Source organism: Cuculus canorus, chromosome 2 (genome assembly GCF_017976375.1).
Source record: "Cuculus canorus isolate bCucCan1 chromosome 2, bCucCan1.pri, whole genome shotgun sequence".
NCBI classification, from domain to species: Eukaryota; Metazoa; Chordata; class Aves; order Cuculiformes; family Cuculidae; genus Cuculus; species Cuculus canorus.
The window spans coordinates 56,791,486-56,814,449 of NC_071402.1; the positions used below are offsets into that span (position 1 = coordinate 56,791,486).

Below are 22,964 nucleotides of genomic sequence, written 5' to 3' on the forward strand. Positions count from 1 at the left end.
TCAGAGCAGGTCAGAGGAACTGTTTCAGACAGACTGGAAGCTGCTTGGCCCTCAGGCCTCCTCCTGACTCTGCACTGCTCATAGCCAGGAGCTAGTGGCTGAGCTGAAATCTCTAACTCTGATTCCATGCTCAGTAGCACTGGTTATGCACTGGGTGGTCAGTTTGGGTCTATTTTTAGGCTATGAATAAGGATTACGTGTTTCAGCTATCTGTACCTTTTGTGTAACATTAGATTTCCCCATTTATAGTCTGAGCTGACTGGGAAACACGAGTGGAAAAGGTTTCTGAAATCTGAATCTGTTAAAGGTTTCTTAACATCAGACTAGTAAGGTTTGCTTTAGGTTGCACGGCAATCTTGACACAGAAGGCTCACTTATTGCAGAATAGGTCTCTGGAGTTTAATTTTATTTGCATGCCGCATTCCTTAGAGCAAATAAAAAGTGTGAGTTTTGAAATGGTTTAGATGGATTTTTCCCAAACCTCAATAGAATGTGTGATCTCATTGTTCATAACTCACTTTGTTAAATTCCGTGCTTGGACTATGCATGAAGATGATTGCCTCTGCATTTCTCACAGCTCTGTTAAGTTTACATGCAGAGTTTATGCTGTCAAAGATGCTTTTTCTCATCCTGGCTTGTTAATGCCGTAAATGGTTTTCACCATTATGGCAAACTGTATTGTAAAGGATTATCTGTTGTGACAGCCTTGACAGCCTCAATCTTTACCTTTCTTTGTCTTTGTATTTGAACATGTATTTTACATACTGCACTGCACAAAAGTGATGTGTTTATTTTGATTCTGGTATAGTACATTTTGACTTCGATCTGATTCCCTGATGATATTTAGCCCGATTCTCTGCTGTGCTACTTCATGCTGCTTTAGCAGAAGCTGTTAGCTTGTGCTTTTCACCTCCAGAAGCTGCTCCTCTGTTATTCCTACCTTAGGAATACACCCCGAGATTGGAGGCCATTAGAGAAGATGCAGTACAAATACGTACAGAGAGGCATGGTTTGGCCTGAAAAGGTTGCAATCTAAAAACGAGCTTGATGATGTCTAGACAAGACTGTAAGTATTTAGTACCTGTATAGTGCTTTGCATCTTCAAAGCACTCTGCAAACATTAACTGATTAACATAACTGCGCCATCTGTTTTGATGTTTACATTTTGTGCAGGCAAAATTCCTGCTTTGCTTTATTACCTCGTGCAGGTATGTGGCTGTCATTATTATGGCCCTTTAGAGGACGGTAAAGTCAGGTCCATGCATGTCTGCAGTTACATTTTGCCTTAAAACTCAAGCCAGTACCATTGGGGCCCCCCTCTCTGACCTGGCTACGGCAGTTGGGATTATTTCCCTCTGAAATTTCAGCCTTTAGTCTGTAGAAATTGTTGTTCCCATGGCTGCCAGAGGCTGCTGCCTCTTTTGTCGCTTTGCTGCTCAACTTAACCGTTTTCTTCCCAGCCACAGACAGGCAGGGATGCATCCAGCAGTGTCCTGCGGGAGCTCCTGTGCAGAATGCTCCTGGGCAGGGAGCTGAAATATCAGCTTGGACAGACAAAGTGTTAGAAACCATAACAACAGTGAAAAGTAAGAGAAGATTTACCTTTATTCATTTTTTGGCAAAAGATTGGTTTCGTCTCTGATCAGAAATGTAATTTTATTTCTTCTTTTTCCAACTTGATAATGGAGATTTTATGAAATTGAGGGGTTACACTGATTGAACCAGTGTTAATTTTCCATTTTGGTTTAAATTTCTTTCTAAAGATTTAGGCAAAGTCTGTTTTAAGACTGATTTAAACCAAAGCACTGTTAACACTGACAACCATTAGAGCTGAAAAATCTTAAACCAAAACACGCTCTTAATTTATGTCTTCATTTTTCTTTCCCCAGCTCCTTCTCATTTCAGTCACCTGCTGCCTGAGTAGTGTTTCAGGTAGATCACACAACCTAAAACTACGTTCATTTTCAGGTTATTGCAACTTTGTTTTGCAGAAATGCTGCAAAGAAACTTGCTGTCAACAGGGAGAGATGGGCAATACTTTGATTCAGGGAAAATTGCAAAGACGCTCTGTGAGAGAAGTGGATCGTGAGAGATGTGTAGTGAGGCGGTGTGCTGGCAGACTTTTGCGTCAGTAAAGGAGTCATCATTTAAAATCTCAGATTAAGCTCAGATTAAATCGTGCCGTGCCATCTTGTGGGAATCAGCCGTGACCGAGAGGAGACGTGGTGGCTGCTGAGCAGCGGGGAGAGGCCTGCAGTAGTTGCACCTTGTTTCTGAATTGCTCTGCGCAGAGAGGCAGACATCACACACGGTCCTGGAAGAAGCTCTTTCACAAACTCAATGTCTGGCATAGTTCACACCATGGTTTTAAGTGTGACCTCAAGGCATCTGCAAGGAATATCTTTATAAAGACCATAACAAATGTGCAAGAGGCTCACACAGGCAAATTTGCAATTAATAAACCAACAAACCTGGAACATTTGTATATAAATACAGAGAAAAAACAGACTTGGAAGGGCTTAGATGACGGGTGTGGCTTTCCTTCACGCTGAATATTTTTGCAACGTTCTTTTGTTTGTTTGCACACTCACTTCTGGTAGAGACATTTTGCTGTGCTTGCAGGCTACGATATGGCAGTGGGAACAAAGCTCTGACAAAATGGAAGCCACCTTTGTCAGACTATGGCATCAGAAAAGCTAAAGTCAGATGCCATCAGGCTCTGACTGAAAGCCTTTATGGAAAGGTTGAACATTTCGGAAAAGACAGGCTGTGAAATTAGTTTAGAAAAGGACTATGTCCTGCAGCATGCCTGGGCTGAGGTAAGACAGCTGCAGCTACTCCTCTCGAACAGAGCCTCTCACTCTCAAGAGCGAGGCTGGGAGCCAGACACAGACATAAGCAGCTGGCTCTGGGTGGCCCTGCTTGAGCAGGGGGGTTGGACAAGTTGACCTTCAGAGGTCCCATCCTACCTCAACCCTTCTATGAGCCTGTGATTCAGAGCCTTCCTCCTAATCCTCCTTTCCCCTCCTGAAGTTTCCTCCTGCTGGTTTGGTTTCTTTAATGTATACGCTGCAGTTCCTTTAGTAGGTTACTCTGGGAAGGAAGAACATGAAGACAAAGAATTGCAGACATTGTTATGAAGTTACGTGCAGCCAATTTTATAGGAGGAAGGCCTACATTTTTTCCCTCCAGAAAAGAACATATTTCAACAGCATTTCTATATTCTGTTAAGGAAAAAGTTTTGTATAATTCATGTAGATACTTCAGTCATCTTAGATGTGTTTTTTACAGCTTCTTACCTCCTTATTGACCTGCTTTTTTAAGCCTAGTCTCTCCTCCACTCCTAATTTTTGGGGGATGAAACTGCAGTGTCAATGTCTTCAGTTGGGCTGTAACAAGGGAAGGAAGAGGGGAAAATTAGATTTTCAGGCAATTTGCAAGTAGTTTTGTTTTATTCTATAAAGTAATGGTGATATACACTTGATGGCCTAACATCTCATATGAAGAAAAAGTGCGGAGGTCTCTCGTACTGCAGCAACATGATGAAGTTTCTGAAAGTCCTTATAAGAAGAAAAATATTTCCATGTAGGCACAGAGGGAAGCACTGTGAAAGCATCTAATTGCAACACTCCCTGCTGACTGTTTTTAATGTGTGTTAGTTTTATTAACCATTCTTAATAAGAAGCTAGACTTTTGCTTAGGCAGAAAAACATAACAGAAAGAGCAGTTTAAATTCTGGGATTATTGAAGTGCATGCAGTTGGGTAAACCTGACTGGATGTGGTAAACTAGGTGAATTTGTTCCATCTGTGAAAAATGCTGATAACTTGGTCTTGCGGTCCTTGTGGACCCACCTTTTTGGTGTGCACGTGTGCGTATGTATGGCTCTGTTACACCTTGAAGTTTTGGTTTCATGTGTTACATTATGCATTGCATATGAGGGATAACATTTACCTGACAAACAGCTGATCCATATGACATAGTGTTTTAACATCTTGTACTTTTAGGTATTTTCAAGGAACTGTATCAGAAGAGGTGGAGAGGGAATCTGCTGATTGCTCCACAAGTGACTTTTCTTCAAAATGCTGCCATCAGACATAAAATGGTCACGGTTCAGTCCTAGATCAGAATGCAATATAAAAAGACCATAACTTTCTATATTGATATATAATAGGCATACACCAGTTATCCCACTAAAGAGATTCACAGCTTTGCAGAGAAAGAGACACCCTTTCTTCTAGCATGGGAAGAATCCAGATTTACAAGTCTTTAATGATGTGACATTTCTGGTTGGAGAGACGTTACTGCAGATTGTTATCAGCCATTTTAGTTAACTCCTCCTGACCTCTTCACAGTTATAGCCTGACTCTGGCCAGATCTGTGGTAACCTAAAGCTGTGGCTTTACTAAGCATAGCAACTAGTAATGGAATACTTTTACACTCTTTAGTGCTTAGCTTAAAGAGTTTTCAGGGGCATGCGTGAAGCAAGATTTAGAGCTATACAGATTTATCAGGTCTCACTATAAATTAATTTTAAATGCATTCTCGGCTTTGTCCCCATAATTAACGTTTCTATCCCCACTTGCGGCTCAGAAACCTTTATACTGGGCTACATGATGACTTATTTGTTCTACAGAAATCTCATAGTTCAGTTCTCACAACAGGCTAAATATTTCGCTTAAGGTAATTACCTGACTTCAAAGGAACTTTCATAGAAAAGTAATAGTATCAAAAAGAGCCTGTATGCTATAAATAGGATATAAGATTCCACATTAAAGGTGTGTATATATTACCCGAATCTTCAGAGCAGCATGAAATATAATTAGGGCCTTCTTCTGAGGCATAAAATTCTCAGTAATACGTGCTAATCCTATTTGCTTGAAATGAGGTGGGAATATGCCTATCGAGACATCTTTTGAAATATTTGAATTCTTTATATCTGACTTTCCAGTCATACTTGTCTGACTTGATATCTTCTTCCTCTTAATATTTCTGTCCTGTGAGGTTTATTTGTGATTAAGTTTTCTTCTCTAGACAGGCAAAATCAGAAGCATGAACTTTAGTAGGACAATCAGGATTTTAGTGAGATGTGGAACAGTTTCTAAGGAAGGATGAAAAAGCGGTAAAATAAGTAAGTTCACATGTGATGAAGCTATATGCCCTTCACAGGGTATGTTGATTGCCTAAGAGGTCACATTGAAGTTGAAGGCAAGTCAGGTCCTTCGAAGTAGTGCCATTACTGTTGAAGCTTGTTGTCTGCAGAGTCTCGTTCTTCCTACAAATCAAAAGTCTGTTGGAAAATAATATTTTTAATTAACACAGAGCTTTCCTGAGGAAAACATGTTCTATTTATGTGCTCATTCCCCTCTTCTTTCCCTGTCTTACAACTAAAGTATTTGTCCAGAGTAGATCTGCAGAAATAATATTTTAACGGAAAGTACTGATTTGGTGCATAAGGGTTAATACCTTTACTTCAGGATTACTGTGGAACGGGTCTGCTCCCAGTGATGGCTGTGCAAGCAATTTGAGAATAAGGCGAAGTATTGCTTTTGTCCAGAATGGGGACATTTCTGGTCTTTGACCTCTGGAATTTAAAGCAGTGGTTTTTACTTGGAAGGTGTCATTGCTATTAACATTGTACAGATGGACAAACTGAGACAGCAAATTACTGATGAGGATCGAGCTGTCCTGTCCCTTCAGTTTCCTGCTGGCTTGATTGCTGCTGTATCTGATTCAGCTGACTGAAAGGAAGATGGTTTGGAGCAGCACTGCTTTGGGTATGGTTATGTATCAAGACTTCCAAAATGCAGTCACTTGGCAGTATACTGGTTTTGTAAACTTGCCGTTGTTTCAGTGGGAGAGAGGGAAACAGAGTTTGGGAAGCGCTTATATGTACATCACAATTATAAACAGAAGTTTATGCCTGTCTATGATTTACTACAGGACTTGTTTTTCATTTTGTTCTAGGTTACTACAAGTTACCTGAATTACTGTTTTACATTAGTTCATAGTGAATTTTCATCTTTATATTGCTGTGCAGGCTTTTGCTGTTCCAGTAGAATGTAAAAGGTTCTGAAATATTCTTCAAGCTGTGCTTGCCACAGCTAGTTGCCACTAGTACTCATCTTTGTATCTTGCTGCTATAATGAAATAAAGTCAAAATATGGTCACTATTTTCCTAATAATGTTCTTAGTTCCAGGTGTTGGTAGTGGTACATGTAGGTGAGCAGGAGAGTGGACTCACTCCAGCAGCATCTCTGTTAATGACATGTCAAAGCTCTATGAAATATTTTTCTGTTGAAAAAAGGATTTGCAATCTAATGGTCTGCCATGATGACTGTAAAAAATTCTGGGAATCTGGACGCTTCCAGGAAGAGACTGAGAGACTGGGCTGATTTCCCCCTAGCGTGCTTGTGGACAGCGTGGTGACCTCTGGGCACCTGTGTTTGCAGAGCTTCCTGGGCACCTCACCTTGAGCCCTCTGTTGGAGTAGGAGGGCTTACAAGCTTAGGGGTCTGCAGCACTTCTGGGGCACCCCATAAGCCTTGAACATAGTCAAGGGAGGTGATAATAGAAACGCATCTTCTCCACAGTCTGCCTTCCCTGAAGTTAAAAAAGCCAATATATTTCAAAAACTCCACATGGAACCCTTGTCATGAACACTTGTGTTTCCATAAACCTACCCCTAGCACCACCAAAGATACAGGTTTCAGATTTGGGATAAGTTAAAAAAGGAGAGGATACGTTTGTGTTGGGGGGGATGGGGGGGGGGGGAAGATTTTTTAAAAGATTTTTTTTAAATAAAAGCTTGAATTCTAGAACTGAATGGAAGTGGACTGAATTTTTAGATCAGGGAAGTGTATCTACGCATATTATGTGATGTGATGAAATACTATTTTCAGATTCCCTCTTATTCCAACTGATATATGAACACAGGACCATTACTTTAACTTCAAAGCAAATTCCTTAAATCAGTTGTGAGCAAGCTTAAGATGCAGAAGGACCTCTGCAAATAAATTGGTTTTATTGTTTAACCGAAGGAAAGAGGGATGATTGGGACTGTTCAGGACATGTGTGTTTTCAAGTTCCTCCTAGATTTTTTCCCTGTGAGTTAACGGAACAGAGTGAGGAAAAAAAAGTAATAGGTTGATATCATACAGACATAATAAATTGATCCCATAGCTGTTTTAATTTAGACAGGTTCTTCTATCTCTGCATCACTGTTGCATTGTTTATTCGGGGAAGAAAAAACAGTAATAAACAAACACAAAGACTTGGGGCTAGTGACCGCCTGCATATCACTTAGCAACATCAATATTTTTGTGCACAAATAAAGGTCTCCTGCACAGTGCCTGCTGCAAGTATGTGTGTGTGTGTGCGCGCGTGTGCCTCTGTAGTGCTGACCTCGTACGCAGGGGGATCAGTGTGTCGGTGATTGGTCACTCCTTAATTTGGATGTCTAGACATTTCAGTCCGTGCGAGCGAAAGGCAGACATCTAAAGACGTGAGAAGAGATTCTAAGGGACACCAGGACCTTAAAATAATTCCCTGGCAAACTGCAAACGCATTTTGTTCATTTTAAAAATATATGGTTTAAGTGGTTGAATGGAACACATGACTGAAGGCTTTTTTTTTTTTTATTATCACTATTAATTAATATGCTGATTGGATGTTTTTATGGCTGTGATATAAATAGGTAAAGCTTCCTTAAAGGTTATCTGCAAGTGTGAGAGAATTAATATAATGCTTGGTCTGCTGGCTTTGTGGGAATGTGTTTTTGTCATTTGCTGACAACCAGAATCTTTAGCAAATAAATGGAACTGTGTAAATGAACTACCAAATCTTAATTTATAACATTGAAACTATAGTCAGGAATATCATCTCACACAATGTCCAGATGAATAGGAAATTCTTGTCCACCATCTGTGTCTTATTCAAAACTGCTATGTGTGAGCGAATGTGTTTATATGTACACGTAAGAAGGGCTCGGTTCTGCCAAATCCTGAGAGCCCTCAATTCCCACTGACGCCGTTGGGCATTTTAGTGTTTCCAGGACATTAGACCTATGTTTGCAAAACAGTGGCATGCACATCTATTTACAATGGCCCAAATTTTCAGCTGCCCTTATACGGGTAAATGGGGCAAATGATTGCTGAGTTATCAGTTGCATGGATGGTTGTGTTTGGGATATTGGATATTTGTATAATGAATTAAATTATTTTTTTTAAAAGAGTTTAAATTGAGGAAGCTATATTTATTACTTTAAGAATATTTTTCTGTAATAATGGGATCTGGGATGTGACAGAGCTTGAAGGAGCTATTTATGTCCTTTGGAGATCTATTTTCGTTTTCTTTGGTTTTAATCTTTTTGGTCATAAATCCCAGAAAACAACAACTCGTGCAACCAGCATTTAGAAGCAGGCAGTCTACAGCGCTGCAGCAACAAATTCTTTTGAAAACAATGTGAAATAGCTTCATTTCAGTATGGGTGTCCTCTGTCCAGTATCAGAGGATTCCCATTTGGGAACAGCTACAGGAGCATCACAGAGAAACATCTATACCACGATAGATGCGTCTGTGTTGCAGGCTGTGCTGGTATAAACTGTTTAGATTAAGAATCACACCTATAACTGAATCAAGCGTACTTACATAGAAACAACAGACCAAATCTCAGGGCTGGTCTGTACTGGGAGGATTCCCAGCATAGTCTTAGCAGAGTGGTTACCCAGCTGTAGCTGTATCGGTAAGATGCTTACCCTCCCAACTCTGTGAGAGTATTTCATTTCAGCATAATAGTCAAATTATTTTCAGATAATTATTTCCTTTAATTCTGGAAGGAAATTGCACATCTAGAAAAGCTTCAGGTTGTCTCTCGTATAAGACTGCCCTGTTCCTTTGTATTTTTCTTTTTCTTGCCTTTCCTAGTGTTTTGCTTGAATACTAACCATACACTGCTTTATCTTCTGTGTCAGATGAAGAGTTGCATTGCCTAGACAAACGCCCCTAGATTTGCGTGGATGTGGTGGTGGAGTAAGAACCCACACAGACATGTGATGGCAAAGTACTAACACAGACAGTGACAGGTCTCATGATGTTTTAAGTCCTGTCCCATCTGGTATATCTGTCCTATTTGGGGGGCAGGCCACAATTACTGTATATTCCTTTCCCTCTCCCTTCAACAAAGTTTTCTCTATGCAAATACTAAAAGAAGTTCAGGCCCTAAACGTAGTCTTAACTTGCACAGCTGATGGACCTTCTCCTGAAGCGCCAGGAAAGCATTGAAAAACAGGGAAGAAAGTGGAGTTCTTTTCAGAAAACACTCTTACAGATCAAATTGTACTTAAAAAATTGTTAACTAGGTAAAACAAACAGCAATGAGGTTCTCCATAACTGGCTTGCCCTTTTTTATGTGCTAGTATGTTAAAATGTTTTATTTGCAGCATTGTCTGCTAGTTCTTGCAATTATTGCATATTCCACATTATTCTGCAAGTTTCAACTTTGAGGTTCTAGTAGTTATCTGAGAATCTCAGCTTTAATCGTAACACATAGCGACAAGGAAATTAGTGCAAAAAAACCCTCAGTGAGACGTTACAGAAATGAAAGGTGATACCTCCTTTAAACAAAACTGATTCCTCCCACACTTGTTCTCTTACCAATTTCATGCCTACTCCCACAACCCTCATGCTTTTAAGCTCCAGCACGTGTGCCCAAGAAGTGATCTGGCTAGGATTAGTTGTGTGCACCTGGAAAACAAGGGACATCACCCACCTCGTTCTAACCATGTTACTTGACTTCTGCATCTATGATGCCCTATTTTTGGAGTGGAATTAGTAAAGTTGGAAAAGACCTCTAAGTGTAGATCTTCTCTGGCCTTTAGGAGTCAAGCACGTTGTTACAGTGTGGCCTTTCACCTCTGAATCTTGCTTACCTCAGCCTAGGTGGATCTTAGTTTGCTTCCTGTTTTCTGGGTTTCCCTGCTGTGTGTGTCTTTTTAGCTACAGTCAGCTTCCCTGTGGGGATAACAGGAACGGCATATATAGCATGGTACAACCTTGCTGCCATCCTTCTGTCACAGTGCGAGACTTCTGCTAATCCACACTGTGGGCTTCTAGGGCACAGGCCTTCTGCTCCTGATGCAAACATCACATTCTTCAGTACGTACCAGTTTCATTACTGTCAGTTGTGTCCATGGCTATCAAAATGTTTTGGGGGTTTTTTTGTAACTTTGCTCTCTTGCCTCTCCCAGTGCTGTTGCCCACAGACATTTCTGTTCATGCGCTCTTCTGACTAATCCTAATATTTCTGCTACAAATGCTGCAAAACAGCAAAACGAAGATTCTGTCGGGGAGTATTTTAAACTGTAACTGAAAGAAGGAGACATTAAGGTAACAATTTAAAAATAAACTGTATTTGAGGCTTTTGTAATGTTGTGATCTTATATCCGACTGGCATTTGGGTTTGGCATATCCATATGGATAGTACAAGGTTGCTTGTATTGGTACTAAACCAGGGCAATTAGGACATTTTAAAACATTACCTTTTCACGTAGTCTAGATTTATTTTCACAAACAATCTGTCTGTGGCTAAGGATTTCTGTAGGTCCAACACAATTCAGATGCTGCTACTTTTGGGAGAAGCCTAGGGCTCACTGGTTTTGAAAATAATATATGAAGATTACTCATTTATTTGCCATATTGGCAACAGTGTTTGAGCGGTTGCTGCTTTGTGCAGTCACTTTGTTCCTATTCCTTTGCTGCCTCCAGTGCTTTGCTGGCACTAAGGAATTACTTATCATTTTTCTGATTGTTTGCTGTGTGCTGCTCAAAGGTTTCTACCACTACAGAAAAATGAGTATGGCAAGATAGGGAATAGCTAGAAGCTGTTGATCAGTGTGTTCTGGGATTTTTTTATGCATATCCCTAGGTGCCTTACATCAAGAAGGAAGTACTGAATACATACACAGCACCCATAATGCAATATCCTAATATTCATAAGCTTCCATTAAGGTCACTTGGCTTTTGGATCTTTGGAGGCATATTGCTAGGCATTATCCTGTCCTCTGAGATGCTCGTGCTGTAATATGAACTGATGGAAAATTGAACAAATCATATTTTTTGAACGCTCTCTGTGGTTTTATGTACAATTTCACTAGATGTATTATTTAGCTTGGTTAACCTGGATATGTAGTGGAGCTGGTTTTCTAATTGGTCAGCTTTATCATTTGTACATTTCATTCGTTAAAGTTATATTTCATGCTAGCAGATATTTAACTTTTGCATGCATTTAGTAAATATATAATATGTTTGCCTCTCAGGTCCTTTGACAAGGTATTGTCTAAATGAACTCCACTGAATTGTTTTAATTCCAATTCCTCCCTATTTTTTTTTTCTTGTCTGTAGTGTTCCCAGCAGTGCAGTAGCCAGGATTTGATTTCTGTCAGAAATGATACTGCTTCAGTCTCGTTTCTGTAAGTCTCCACAGGGAGGTTAGAGGGTGGTTATTCTCCGGCTGATCTGGACCTGGTCCAGCATTCGATGAGAATGCAAATCCCCTTGAAAGCAGATACCTTCTCTGCAGTGATATTGCCTTTATGCTGTGTGCGCTTTAGGAAGCTTATGATAAGTTTATATTTGCATCAAAATACTGTTATTTTTTAAAGGTAGCAAATCTTTTGCTCTTCTGAAAGCTTAGTAAATGCTCCTAATTATTTTCTTTTTCAAGAAAAAAAGAGTAAATACAACATGACTGAGAGCCTTGCCACAGCAGTGTGGGAGATTACTGTTACTGCATTGTTGGAACAGAAGTTTGATTATCAAGGCATTTGGTGTAGTTCAGCACATTAATTTTTGTGATTGAGGGACTCTACAGCTTCATTGTTTTCTAAGGCACAATGTGGCAGCCTGAGATGAAGCAAGCTGGGCTTTCTGATGCATCCTCACCATCCAGGTACAGAGGCTTTGGCCAGAAGGCCCAATCTGAATGGGGGAAGCAGCTTTTAGAGTGGATGCAGCAGTGAATTCTGGAGGGAGGCTAGAAAGCCCAAAGCTGGTTTTATGGCTCAAGCTGCCTCCTCTCGCAAGACACCTGGTAAGCCGTACCTGCCGCACAGGGACAGCTGCGGTGAGAGGGAGTGCGGCCTGTGGGGCAAAGCACCCTGATGTGGGGATAGCAGGGACAGCTCTGTGGCTGGGATGACACAGGCAGGAAGCCGGATAACCCGCTCTGCCCTCTTTTTCCTACTCAAAACCTGCACCTGCTGCCTAGAGCATGTCATGCTGGAGAGGCTCATACTGGCTTCATTTGACTTTGAATGGTTGGGGTTAGAAGGGACGTCTGGACATCATCTGGTCCAACACCACTGCAAAATCAGGTTCACCTAGAGCAGGTTGCACAGGATTGCGTCCTGGCAGGTTTTGAACACAGAATCAGAGAATGGTTTGGATTGAAGGGACCATGAAGGTCATCTAGTCCACCCTCCCCAGGGAGGAAGGACATCTTCAACTACATTAGGTTGCTCAGAGACCTATCCAACCTGACCACGAATGTTTCCGGGGATGGGGCACCTACTACCTCTCTGGGCAACCTGAGCCAGTGTTTCACCACCCTCAGTGTAAAAATTTCTTCCTACTATGTAGTCTAAACTGCTTTTTTAGTTTAAGTCCATTACCCCTTGTCCTGTTGCTACAGGCCCTGCTAAAAAGTCTGTCTTTCTTACAAGCCTCCTTTGAAGTACTGAATGACCCTATGCAGCGCTACAGACTGGGGGAAGAGTGGCTGGAGAGCTGCACGGAAGAGAAGGACCTGGGGGTGCTGGTTGACAGCCGACTGAACATGAGCCAGCAGTGTGCCCAGGTGGCCAAGAAGGCCAACGGCATCTTGGCTTGTATCAGAAATGGGGTCACCATCAGGTCCAGGGAGGTTATTCTCCCTCTGTACTCAGCACTGGTGAGACTGCGCCTTGAGTACTGTGTTCAGTTCTGGACCCCTCACCACAAGAAGGATGTTGAGGCTCTGGAGCGTGTCCAGAGAAGAGCAACAAAGCTGGTGAGGGGGCTGGAGAACAAGTCTAACGAGGAGCGGCTGAGAGAGCTGGGGTTGTTTAGCCTGGAGAAGAGGAGGCTGAGGGGAGACCTTATTACTCTCTACAACTACCTGAAAGGAGGTTGTGGAGAGGAGGGAGCTGGCCTCTTCTCCCAAGTGACAGGGGACAGGACTAGAGGGAATGGCCTGAAGCTCCGTCAGGGGAGGTTCAGGTTGGATATCAGAAAAAAATTCTTCACAGAAAGAGTCATTGGGCACTGGAACAGGCTGCCCAGGGAGGTGGTCGAGTCGCCTTCCCTGGAGGTGTTTAAGGAAGGGGTGGATGAAGTGCTTAGGGACATGGTTTAGGGAGTGTTAGGAATGGTTGGACTCGATGATCCAGTGGGTCCTTTCCAACCTTGTGATTCTGTGATTCTGTGACCACTAGAAGGTCTCCTCCAGAGTCTTCTCCAGGCTGAATAACTGACTCTCTCAGCCTCTTCACAGGTGTTCCATGCTTTTGATCATGTTTGTGGCCCTCCACTAGTTCTGCTTCATCTGTCCATAAGACTTAAGGAAGAATTTCTTCACCATGAGAATGGTGAGGCACTGGCACAGGTTACCCAGGGAAGTTGTGGATGCCCCATCCCTGGAGGTGTTCAAGGCCAGGTTGGATGGGGGCCTTGGGCAGCCTGATCTGGTGGGAGGTGTCCCTGCCCATGGCAGGAGGGTTTGGAACTGGATGGGCTTTAAAGTCCCTTCCAACCCAAACCATTCTATAATTCTATGATTCCGTGATTCTATGATTCCTGTTCCACTGCAGCCTTCCACTGCAGCCTGTTCAGCGCTCCATCACAGAATCACCAGGCTGGAAAAGATCTCTGAGGTCATGGAGTCCAACCATACCTATCGATACTTTGCAAAACAGTCCAACGCTCTTGTCTTGTCCAAGGCTGCAGACTGACAAGACGCCCCCAAACCCGGGGGCAGCACCAGCCTCCCTAATAAAAGCCTTTCCACCCACTCGCACCGAAGCGAACTGACCTTACAGCGGCTGTAAATCAGCGCCTCTCCCCCTCCTCCCCCGAGATTCAAGTTTTATCTTGCTCGGGCCGTTCAAAAATAGCCGCTGCAGACCTGCCAGCGGGTTTCTGGCTGCTCGGAGCGCGGCGGGCATCGCCCTCGCCACAGCCGCTCTGTTGATCGCGCTGTTGTCGCTGCCGTAACAACCGTGGCTCCCCGCCGCCCCTCCGCCCCGCTGCTCCCTCCCGCCGCTCCTGCCCGGCTGTCGCCTGCCCGCAAACAGGAGGGGACGGGCGCTCCCCGCCCTGCGGCCGCTGCCCGGCAGGGGTGTCTGCTCCCTCCCTCCCTCCCTCCCTCCCTTCCTTCCTTCCTTCCTTCCTTCCTTCCTTCCTTCCTTCCTTCCTTCCTTCCTTCCTTCCTTCCTTCCTTCCTTCCTTCCTTCCTTCCTTCCTCTTTCCCCTCCTCTCTCCTTCCTTTCTTCCCTCCCTCCCCTCCTCCCTACATCCCTCCCTACATCCTTCCATCCTTTCCTCCGTCCCTCCCTGGTTTCCTTTCTTCCTCCCCTCCTCCCTCTGTCCCTCCTTTCCTCTCTTCTCACAACGGCTGCCTGGTTAATCCAGGAGTAAATAAAATTTACTTTCTGGGTTCAGGGAAAGAGGTGGGGGCAGAACTATCACCTCGGCAATAAAGAAGGATAAATGAAATTCCTTCAACAGTTTAATAAAGAATCATAGAATGGGTTGAGTTGGAAGGGACCTTAAAGGTCATCCAGTTACAATCCTCCCTGCCATGGATAGGGACACCTCTCACTAGACTAGGATGCACAAAGCCTCATCCAACCTGAACTTCAACACCTCCAGGGATGGGGCATCCACAGCTTCTCTGGGCAACCTGTTCCAGTGCCTCACCACCCTCACAGGAAAAAATTTCTTCCTGGTATCTAATCTAAATCTCCGCTCCTTCACCTCTGATCACCTTCATGGCCTCCTCTGGACTTGCTTGAGCAGATCCATGTCCTTCCTGTGCTGAAGACTCCATAAGTGAACACAATACTCTAGGTAGGGTCTCATGAGAGCAGAGTAGAGGGGCAGAATACCTCCCTCGACCTGCTGGTAGCACTTCTTTTGATGCAGCCCAGGATATGGTTGGCTTTCTGCACTGCATGCACACGTTATCAGCTCATGTAGAGCTTCTCATCCACCAACACCCCCAAGTCAGGGGGATACTTGCGATCCAAAGAAATTAATTAATGATTTTATTAAAACTTAGGTGCTTCAGAACTATATGTCCCTTTCTCTACCACACCACCACACCCCTCTCCCACCCATACTGAAGCCTTCCAACCAGCTCTTCAAAGCCGCCTAAAACTACCTGCTTACCCCCGGCTCCCGTAACTTGAGGGAAAAAAGTAGAGGAGGTCCTCAGCGGTTGAGCCTGTGGTGGGGAACGAGTTTCACTGCCTGTTTTTTTGTGAGCAGGAGACTGACATCCTATAATCCAAACAGGGGAGGCTGAAGAGGTGTGGATGCTCATCACCTATGCAAAATGCTGATGGAATCTACCCTAGCTTGCCAGATTTTCTCCACTCTTCGTTAGCCAGCATTGTGTTTTACTATCGCAGTTTTCACTCAGGCATGTTCCTGCTTACCAGGTTGCTCATGGCAGCTTCTTGTCCCTCCCAAGAGCTGAGGTTCCTCACGCAGGTGTCCTCCAGGACCTGCCTTTCCTCTTCTCTTGGTGGTGCTCCAGGTGCTCCTCCCTGGGTAACAATCACCTCTGCAGTGTCTGCTGACATATGCTGTGGCTAAGCTGGTGGGGCAACTGCTACACTCCTTGGCTTTTATTGCAGTGGCCATTTTCTTCTTGATAGATGTTTCCTAGCTCCAGAACAGATCCTTCACCTTATCGAGACATGTCTCCGTTAGGAAAATAGACTGTGTTTTAAAATGTGACTGCTAATATACTAAAATTAGCCAGATTTTTAGGATTTTTTTCTTCTAATATTTTTGCGTGGACACAGTGCCTCGCATTTTAATATGGCAAACTGTTCTTTCCCTGATCCACTGTTTGGTTTTGGAAGACTTTGGCTTTTATAACCCTGCAGAAGATGTCAGCTCAGCTCTAAAGTCATCTATGGCCTAGTTTTTTAGAGATGATGAGGATCCAGTTTCCTGAGTAGTCAACAGGAAACAGAGCTATGAGCATCTTTGAAAAGCAGTCTTGTACCACAGAAAAGTTGTTACTTTTACAAAAAAAAAATACATGTGTGAATGCTAGACTGACAAGGTACATGTCTCTGAGTGTGCCTCGAGCTAGCCAAGAGGCTCAAAAGGTTTGAGACTGTAAAAGTTAGTTATACAGAGTTGGCGGCATCCCTGTGAGAATTTCCCTGGCATTTGCTGTGAAAGGGCACTTGTTTGAGTTCCAGGAGAGATTTAGGTTTTGGTTTTTAACTTTAAGTTGTTACTGAAAACTAGAACAGTATTTTAAACCTGTTTATCTTTTTTAACAAGCGGGGGAGGGTTTTAGCAACTCTTAACTTCTTCTGATTGTGTGTATTGATGTAACCTTCAGAGGGGTTACCGAGGTTAGGTTTTTAAACAAGACAGATCTGTAGATAAGTCATTACATATTCAGGAAATGCAAAGTGCTGTGCTCTTTAAAGACTCAACATATTGATGTGCTGAGGACTTCTGAAAGTGTGGCCCACTGCATGAAAATATTGTGCATAATTTTAAAAAACAGGAAATAAATAATGAGATCACACTCCAGGTAGCTGAGAAGATATTTACAGTGTTCTGCATGGCTTTGGAGAAAAGACAGACAAGGAATGAGTGTTGAGTATTGAAGGCAAGGAGTGCACGTGCTTACAGCTTCTCTACAAGTCACACTTTTACGACTGCGTACACACAGCCTTGGGTTTTCTTCTTGGCTTTGCCATTTGCTTTTAGCTGGTGCTCAGGACAGTGGGTTCATCTTGCTGTGCCTATTTCTCTGCTTGCCCTTTGCTTCTTACATCCAGTGAACCTTTAATTAGCGTTGCACGATGTGTGTGGGCTGCGTGTGGCACCACAGGGACTCGTAGGTGCTGTGCTGCTATATGCAATGGCAGCAGTGTGGGGATTTCCTTACTCTGATGCCACCAAATTGGAAAAACTTATTCAGCTGTGCATGTGGCTGTGTGGGTTCTGTGTATGTAAAGAGCTATTGTAATAATCACCTTATCTCACAGCTGAAGGACTGCATCGGAAAACTTAGAGGGCTGGGTTATCGGGAATACTGTCTGCAGACATTTTCTGTTGGTTTGCAGTTCTTCAATAAAGAAACGTAGCCACTTTCTGTTCTGCTTGATCAGCTTTACATCCAAGATATTTTCACTGTTATGCAGAAGAATTAATTTTCAGGGGAGAAATCATTCTATCCTTTCCTTTCCCCTTCTCATTTCTGAGGATGCCGATTTGTTAATGATCCAAGATGATGGGCAATGCCTCTAATACTGAGGTGATGGCATGCTTAGTAGAACCTGAATGCATTCATGCTGAGGGACCATATAACGTGGGGGAACTAAGACCGTAAAGCCAATTCATGTAAATAATTATTTTTAGGACATTAGAATAAGAAGTTCTTGTACAGATTTTTTCTACAATTGTCTATAAGTTGCTTTTACTGAAAATAGCTATCATGGCCTATCGCATGGCCAGTGGAAAATGGAGGCGTGAGGGTTGGACTGATCTGCGACAGAGATAGAGAGAAGAATGGAAAAGACTGGGTTGCTTACAAGCCTCTGTAGATTTTTGTATCCGTTGCTATACTGGTTGTATCATGTTGCTTTCCACCTAATGTTTCTGTCCCTGATAAGCTTTGAGTTTGAACTAGTGATGCCTCGTCATGCCTTAGCGTCACTAGCATGTTTGTTTGAGGGAAGGGTACCAACCAAAATGAATGAAGAAATCTTTTCTTGAGCCTTTCTTGAATGTCAGTATTCATTCTTAATTGAGCTTGCTTTAACTTACCTTAATTCTTCTTTTGTGTGTTTAACTATATTGAATTTCATGCTCTTTGCTGTAGAGTTACACATTAACACAAGGTGAGAAGTAAATGTAAGTGTATTGTGCAATTCTGTTTTCCATAGCTAATATTATCTACTTGCCACCTTAATCTCTATACTTTCCAATTTCTTCACTCACAATTATAGAGAACTCATAATGTCCAATGTCATCTGGCCTGTATGGCAGAAAAAACCCCAGTTTTCCCAGTAATCTAGTAGTATCAGTAATGGTCTTCAATACCAGGGTAAAAAAGACTCAAGCAGAAAACATGGGGGTGGTTTCTTTTTGTGCAGTACAAGCTATTTAGATTAGTGCAAAGATTCTGGAAACCTTTCTTTCTTAATGTTGTTAATATATTTGCTTTCAGTGTAATATCATCTCGCGTCCATCTGAGGCACAACACTGATGAATCTTTTCATTTGCTTAACCTGTTTACTAAACTCTGAGTTTCCCAGAGCACCAAGGATTACACATGAAGGTGACTCAGGTACAGTTTAAGAATATAGAGCAGCCTGGAATAAAGGGCTCAAGAATAGCAAGTAGGAGTTATTTACAGCAATTTAAGCTAATCTGTCTAACTGTGTGTGGAAGCCGAACAGAGAGCCCTTGGGTGAGAGGGCACAGATATTCAGCATGGGAGCAGTGAGAGCTCTGCAGGAAGAGTTCTAACACGCCTTTCCTCTGGTGGTCTTCCTTTTGAAGCAGATATCACTAAATACAAAACACCAACTGTGTGAAATTCCCTGAAAGCTTTTGCATAGTTTTGCACATCATAAAGAGGCAAGGGATTGCACCTCTTCTCTTTCTTCACAAACAATATTAATTTTTTTTTAATAGCTTTAGATTGCTGATCAAGATTTGTGGTGTTCCAATAATCATGTTAGTTTAAAGGCTGAATTTGAGGACTGGTATTTTCAGTTATTTGCAGGTGGCTCAAAATTGACTTTTAGAGATGAGAATGCTCTTTCCATGTCCAGAATAAATTATTTCTGGAAAGGGAGATAAATATCTATTTGTCTGTTTTATTCATTTAGCTTAAATAGTAAGTCCTCTGCAGAGGTTTTTTTTGAGTGATCTTTTTGAGCTCAGATTACTCAGAAACTTCATTCTCTGAACAAGGGGAACCCATGAAGCTTTGGCATTTGTCAAAGATATGGTTATGTAATAATAAAAACATAGGTTTTGAAAATAATTTTACTTCCAATTACTGTTAATTTTCCTAGTTTCAGAAGCCTCCTGTTTTGTCTCCCGTTGCTGCTTTTTTACAGATGGATGATTTTATAATGCAGGGTGAAGGCATTAGCAATGTTTATGTGCTTTTACATTTGTGTTAGTATTTTAATTATCATCAATTTCTCTAATCAGACCATGCCATTAGCATTTATCCTATTCCATGCTTAATGGGAATCAGAGTTGAGTTTCACGCGCAACAACTGAGTTGTTCTTTGTTCCTGGCTCTGGCTGCATGTGTATGGAAAGATGCTAAGAAGAGAGAAACCATGACAAAATGATCAAGCTACAGCCCACACAGCTGAATCTCATAATAAGGAGGACTTCTGTCTTTGAGCAGACAAACGGTGTCCAACGCGAGTACTACCAGTGCTTGGATGGCTCATGTAAACGTTGTTGTTCGTTGAAAAACAGCGATAACAGTACTGAAAAGCGAACACATTTTCAGCTTAATTTAGTTATAGATAATTGACTTCATTCTTTGAATGACTTGCCTTCAGTAGCCTGGCAGTACCTTTTCTCCCCCCTGAGAATTTTCTCTGCTGTGGGCTGCGCCCTTACAAACGATTTGAACTTGTGGAAGTGGCAGGGGCAACTTTCGGAAACATTTAGCTGCCAAGTTTCTTGTGATGTGATCTTAAAATAGACCAGACTGGGAAAAGAGGGGAGGGCTGTCACCAAGTGCTGCTCCGCATGTCAGGACTGTTTTTACTTGATCTATATCGGCTGGTGAAGTCCTTTGTGAGCAGAAGAAAGAACCTCACCCCCACCCATTTCCTCCTTTCAGGCTATTTTGGGCTCGCTGTGAAGTTCTCAGTGTACTTTCTCAGCCAGAGCAGCATTGTGAGCTCCTTCTGGTAAATCACATTTTGGGGTTGGGGGGTGGGGAGGACTGTAAGGGGAAGACAGGAATTTGTCTTCTTGTCTTTGTGTGTACAAGAATATATTCACTATCCCACTAAATGTCAAAAGTTTCCTGTATAATTTTTTTGACCAAGTTTACCTAGGCAGCTTTCACTCATGCTAGCAGGTGGTATAGACATTTTCCTGTCTCAGTTTTAAGGAGTCATTAGATTTCATGAAGAGCTAGTCCCAAGTAGAGGCATCAGGTTTTTAAGGAATCTGTGGAATATTCGAGCTGAGCATTCTTGTTAGTGCATGGTTGAAAAACGCCACTGCCTAAACATACTGATCTATTTCTGTAGCGAGGCGATAGCCTAATTCATTTTTTTTTTCTCTGAAGTTTCCACTAGAATAACATAGTTGTTTTCACTGAGGTTTTTGTTGACTCCAACCACTATGGGAGAAATTGGAATCGGAGTCCAATTTTCCATGTGAGAAAATGAACATAAGAGTTCCCCTCTTCTTTGTCATGTCCATATTCCCAGAAAAACACCTAGACCAGAAAAATTTTCCAAAAGAAGATGTGGAAGAACACACTCTCAGATTTTTCTGCATAAAAAAATTAGGATGATCTGAAACCTACGCGTGTAAAAGGAGTAAAAGAGAATGGGACGAGGGTTTGAAGGGTTTTATCATGTGTTTGATTGGAGCTTTTTGCTCTTTTTTTGCCAAACTGCACAGTCCTGTAGTTCCTTAAGTTCTCAAGACTGTTACTACTTGAACCTACTGAAGGCTGAGCAGTTCGGAGGAGGAGGGTTTTGTACTCACTGCAAAATTTTCTCTGTAATGTTGTGAACATTAGCTTAATACTAGGGAATGTCTGGATTAAAGCCTACACTTGGTCAAATGTAAGTATTTTCCAGAGACCCCATGAAAAAGTCCTCTGTGGGAATGGAAAGAAAGACTGATTTGATTTTTTTTCTGATCTCATTCAGTTTAAAATTCAAGAACAAACCAGGAAAAGATTACTTGGATCTTCCTGTATCATAATAAATCATCATAACAAAAACCAAAAAAGACTCACATTCAGTATCTGAAAAGTCTTTGAAGTTTGCCTTTGGGAAAAATGTTCCTTGTGCAGTCACGGTGAGGTCAGTTAACAGTTCCTGACTTCTCAGTATGGACTGATAGATTATTTTTTTTTTTGCTTTGTAAACACATCGGTCTTCTGGATGTGTGCATACCCCAAACAGGTACTTCTGGCTACCAGTTTAAAAGGGAACAGGTATTTTCCAGAAGAATTAGCTGTCTGTGTTTTGCCCCCAAATTATGGTTTTACCATTGAGAAATTATCCGAGTGCCTGTAATGTCTTTTATGCTTAAATTAGGGCCAGAGTCTTTGGAGAAGGGTTGAAAAGGTAATCTAAAAATTTTTACATGACTTATTCTTGGGTTCCTTTGGTCTGTATTAAAAACCTGAAGTAGAAGTGCGTGCTCTGCTGTTAACACATGAGAAGGTTTTGCAAGTATGGAAACTTTGAGTCAGTCCTGATAGCACTATGTTCCCCTGTTACTTTTATCTTGTCCCAACTTTTCCCCAAGCTAAGGCACCCTGCTTATTGTTCCCATGGCAGTGGCAGTTCCTCAACCCTTTCTTGCTCATTCTTCTATCACCTGATGAATTAGTGGAGAAGGCTCAGAGGAGATCTTATAGCAACTTTCCAGTACCTGAAGGGGGCTACAGGAAAGCTGGAGAGGGGCTATTTATAAAGGCTTGTGGGGATAGAACCAGGGGGAATGGGTAAAAACTGGAGAGGGGCAGATTTAGACTGGACATTAGGAAGAATTTCTTCACCATGAGAATGGTGAGGCACTGGCGCAGGTTGCCCAGGGAAGTTGCGGATGCCCCATCCCTGGAGGTGTTCAAGGCCAGGTTGGATGGGGCCTTGGGCAGCCTGATCTGGTGGGATGTCCCTGCCCATGGCAGGGGGGTTGGAACTAGATGATCTTTAAGGTCCCTTCTAATCCTAACTATACTGTGATACTATGATACTATGATACCATGATATTGCTGTTACTTTTCTCAGAAGGATGTTCTTGAGTCTCACTTGTCTGTGCAAAAAAAAACGAAGTACCTTTTCTTCAGTCATCGCTACCTTTCTCATAAAGGTGCAGGATACTGGCTTGCTAATTTTTTCTCTAAAATTCATAAAGCTTCAGTAAGAACCCAGGAGGCTGGGAGGAGTGGGCAGAACAGTCCAGCCTAGGCTTCTAAGCCTGACTTCCCCAACCTAACTTGTAGTTTTCCTATTTGGCTGGCAGAACTAGACGTGGAGTCCAATGTATCGCATCTAAGTTGTCTCAAAGCTTGCTGCACTGTTGTTGGGTGTGGTGGTGTTACTTTATTTAATTCCTTGCTGCTGAAAATCTGTCCTGCAACCTTCTGCCCCTCACTTCTGGCATCAAAAAATCTAAATAAATGGCATTTTCATTTTAGGATGGTGATATAATTTATTAGAGGCCAATCCAGAGACCTTCAAGGGTGTGTTTTGGGGAGCCCAGGCTCAAATTCCTATTAAAAAAAATCATGTGAAATAGCTCCTTGTGAATATTTCTCTGTAGGCAGTTTGTTTTATGATGCCAGATCATGGAGAAGGATGGCTGCCGGGGAAGGGTAATCAAGGGGAAATGCATGGGGTTTCTTTCTGGGGGTGGGGGAGATGTTTCCACCCTGGTGAGGCTGGCACCGACAGCCCATCCCATCTGAATCTGCTTTATGAAGAAGGTTATTGTACGCAG

At 42.4% G+C, this 22,964-nt stretch overlaps 1 protein-coding gene and 1 long non-coding RNA gene across 4 annotated transcripts in view; one reads left to right on the plus strand and one right to left on the minus strand.

Annotated features, from left to right (window-relative positions):
- LDLRAD4 (low density lipoprotein receptor class A domain containing 4) overlaps positions 1-22,964 on the plus strand; it is a 296,296-nt gene that overhangs the window by 226,226 nt on the left and 47,106 nt on the right. The gene's annotated exons all lie outside the window — the stretch shown is intronic.
- On the minus strand, positions 1,632-14,248 carry LOC128851373 (uncharacterized). Its single transcript, XR_008448732.1, has 4 exons — positions 14,065-14,248; positions 3,954-4,118; positions 3,300-3,389; positions 1,632-3,093 (listed from the first exon to the last, which is right to left on the minus strand). It is a non-coding gene; the product is annotated as an uncharacterized LOC128851373 (long non-coding RNA).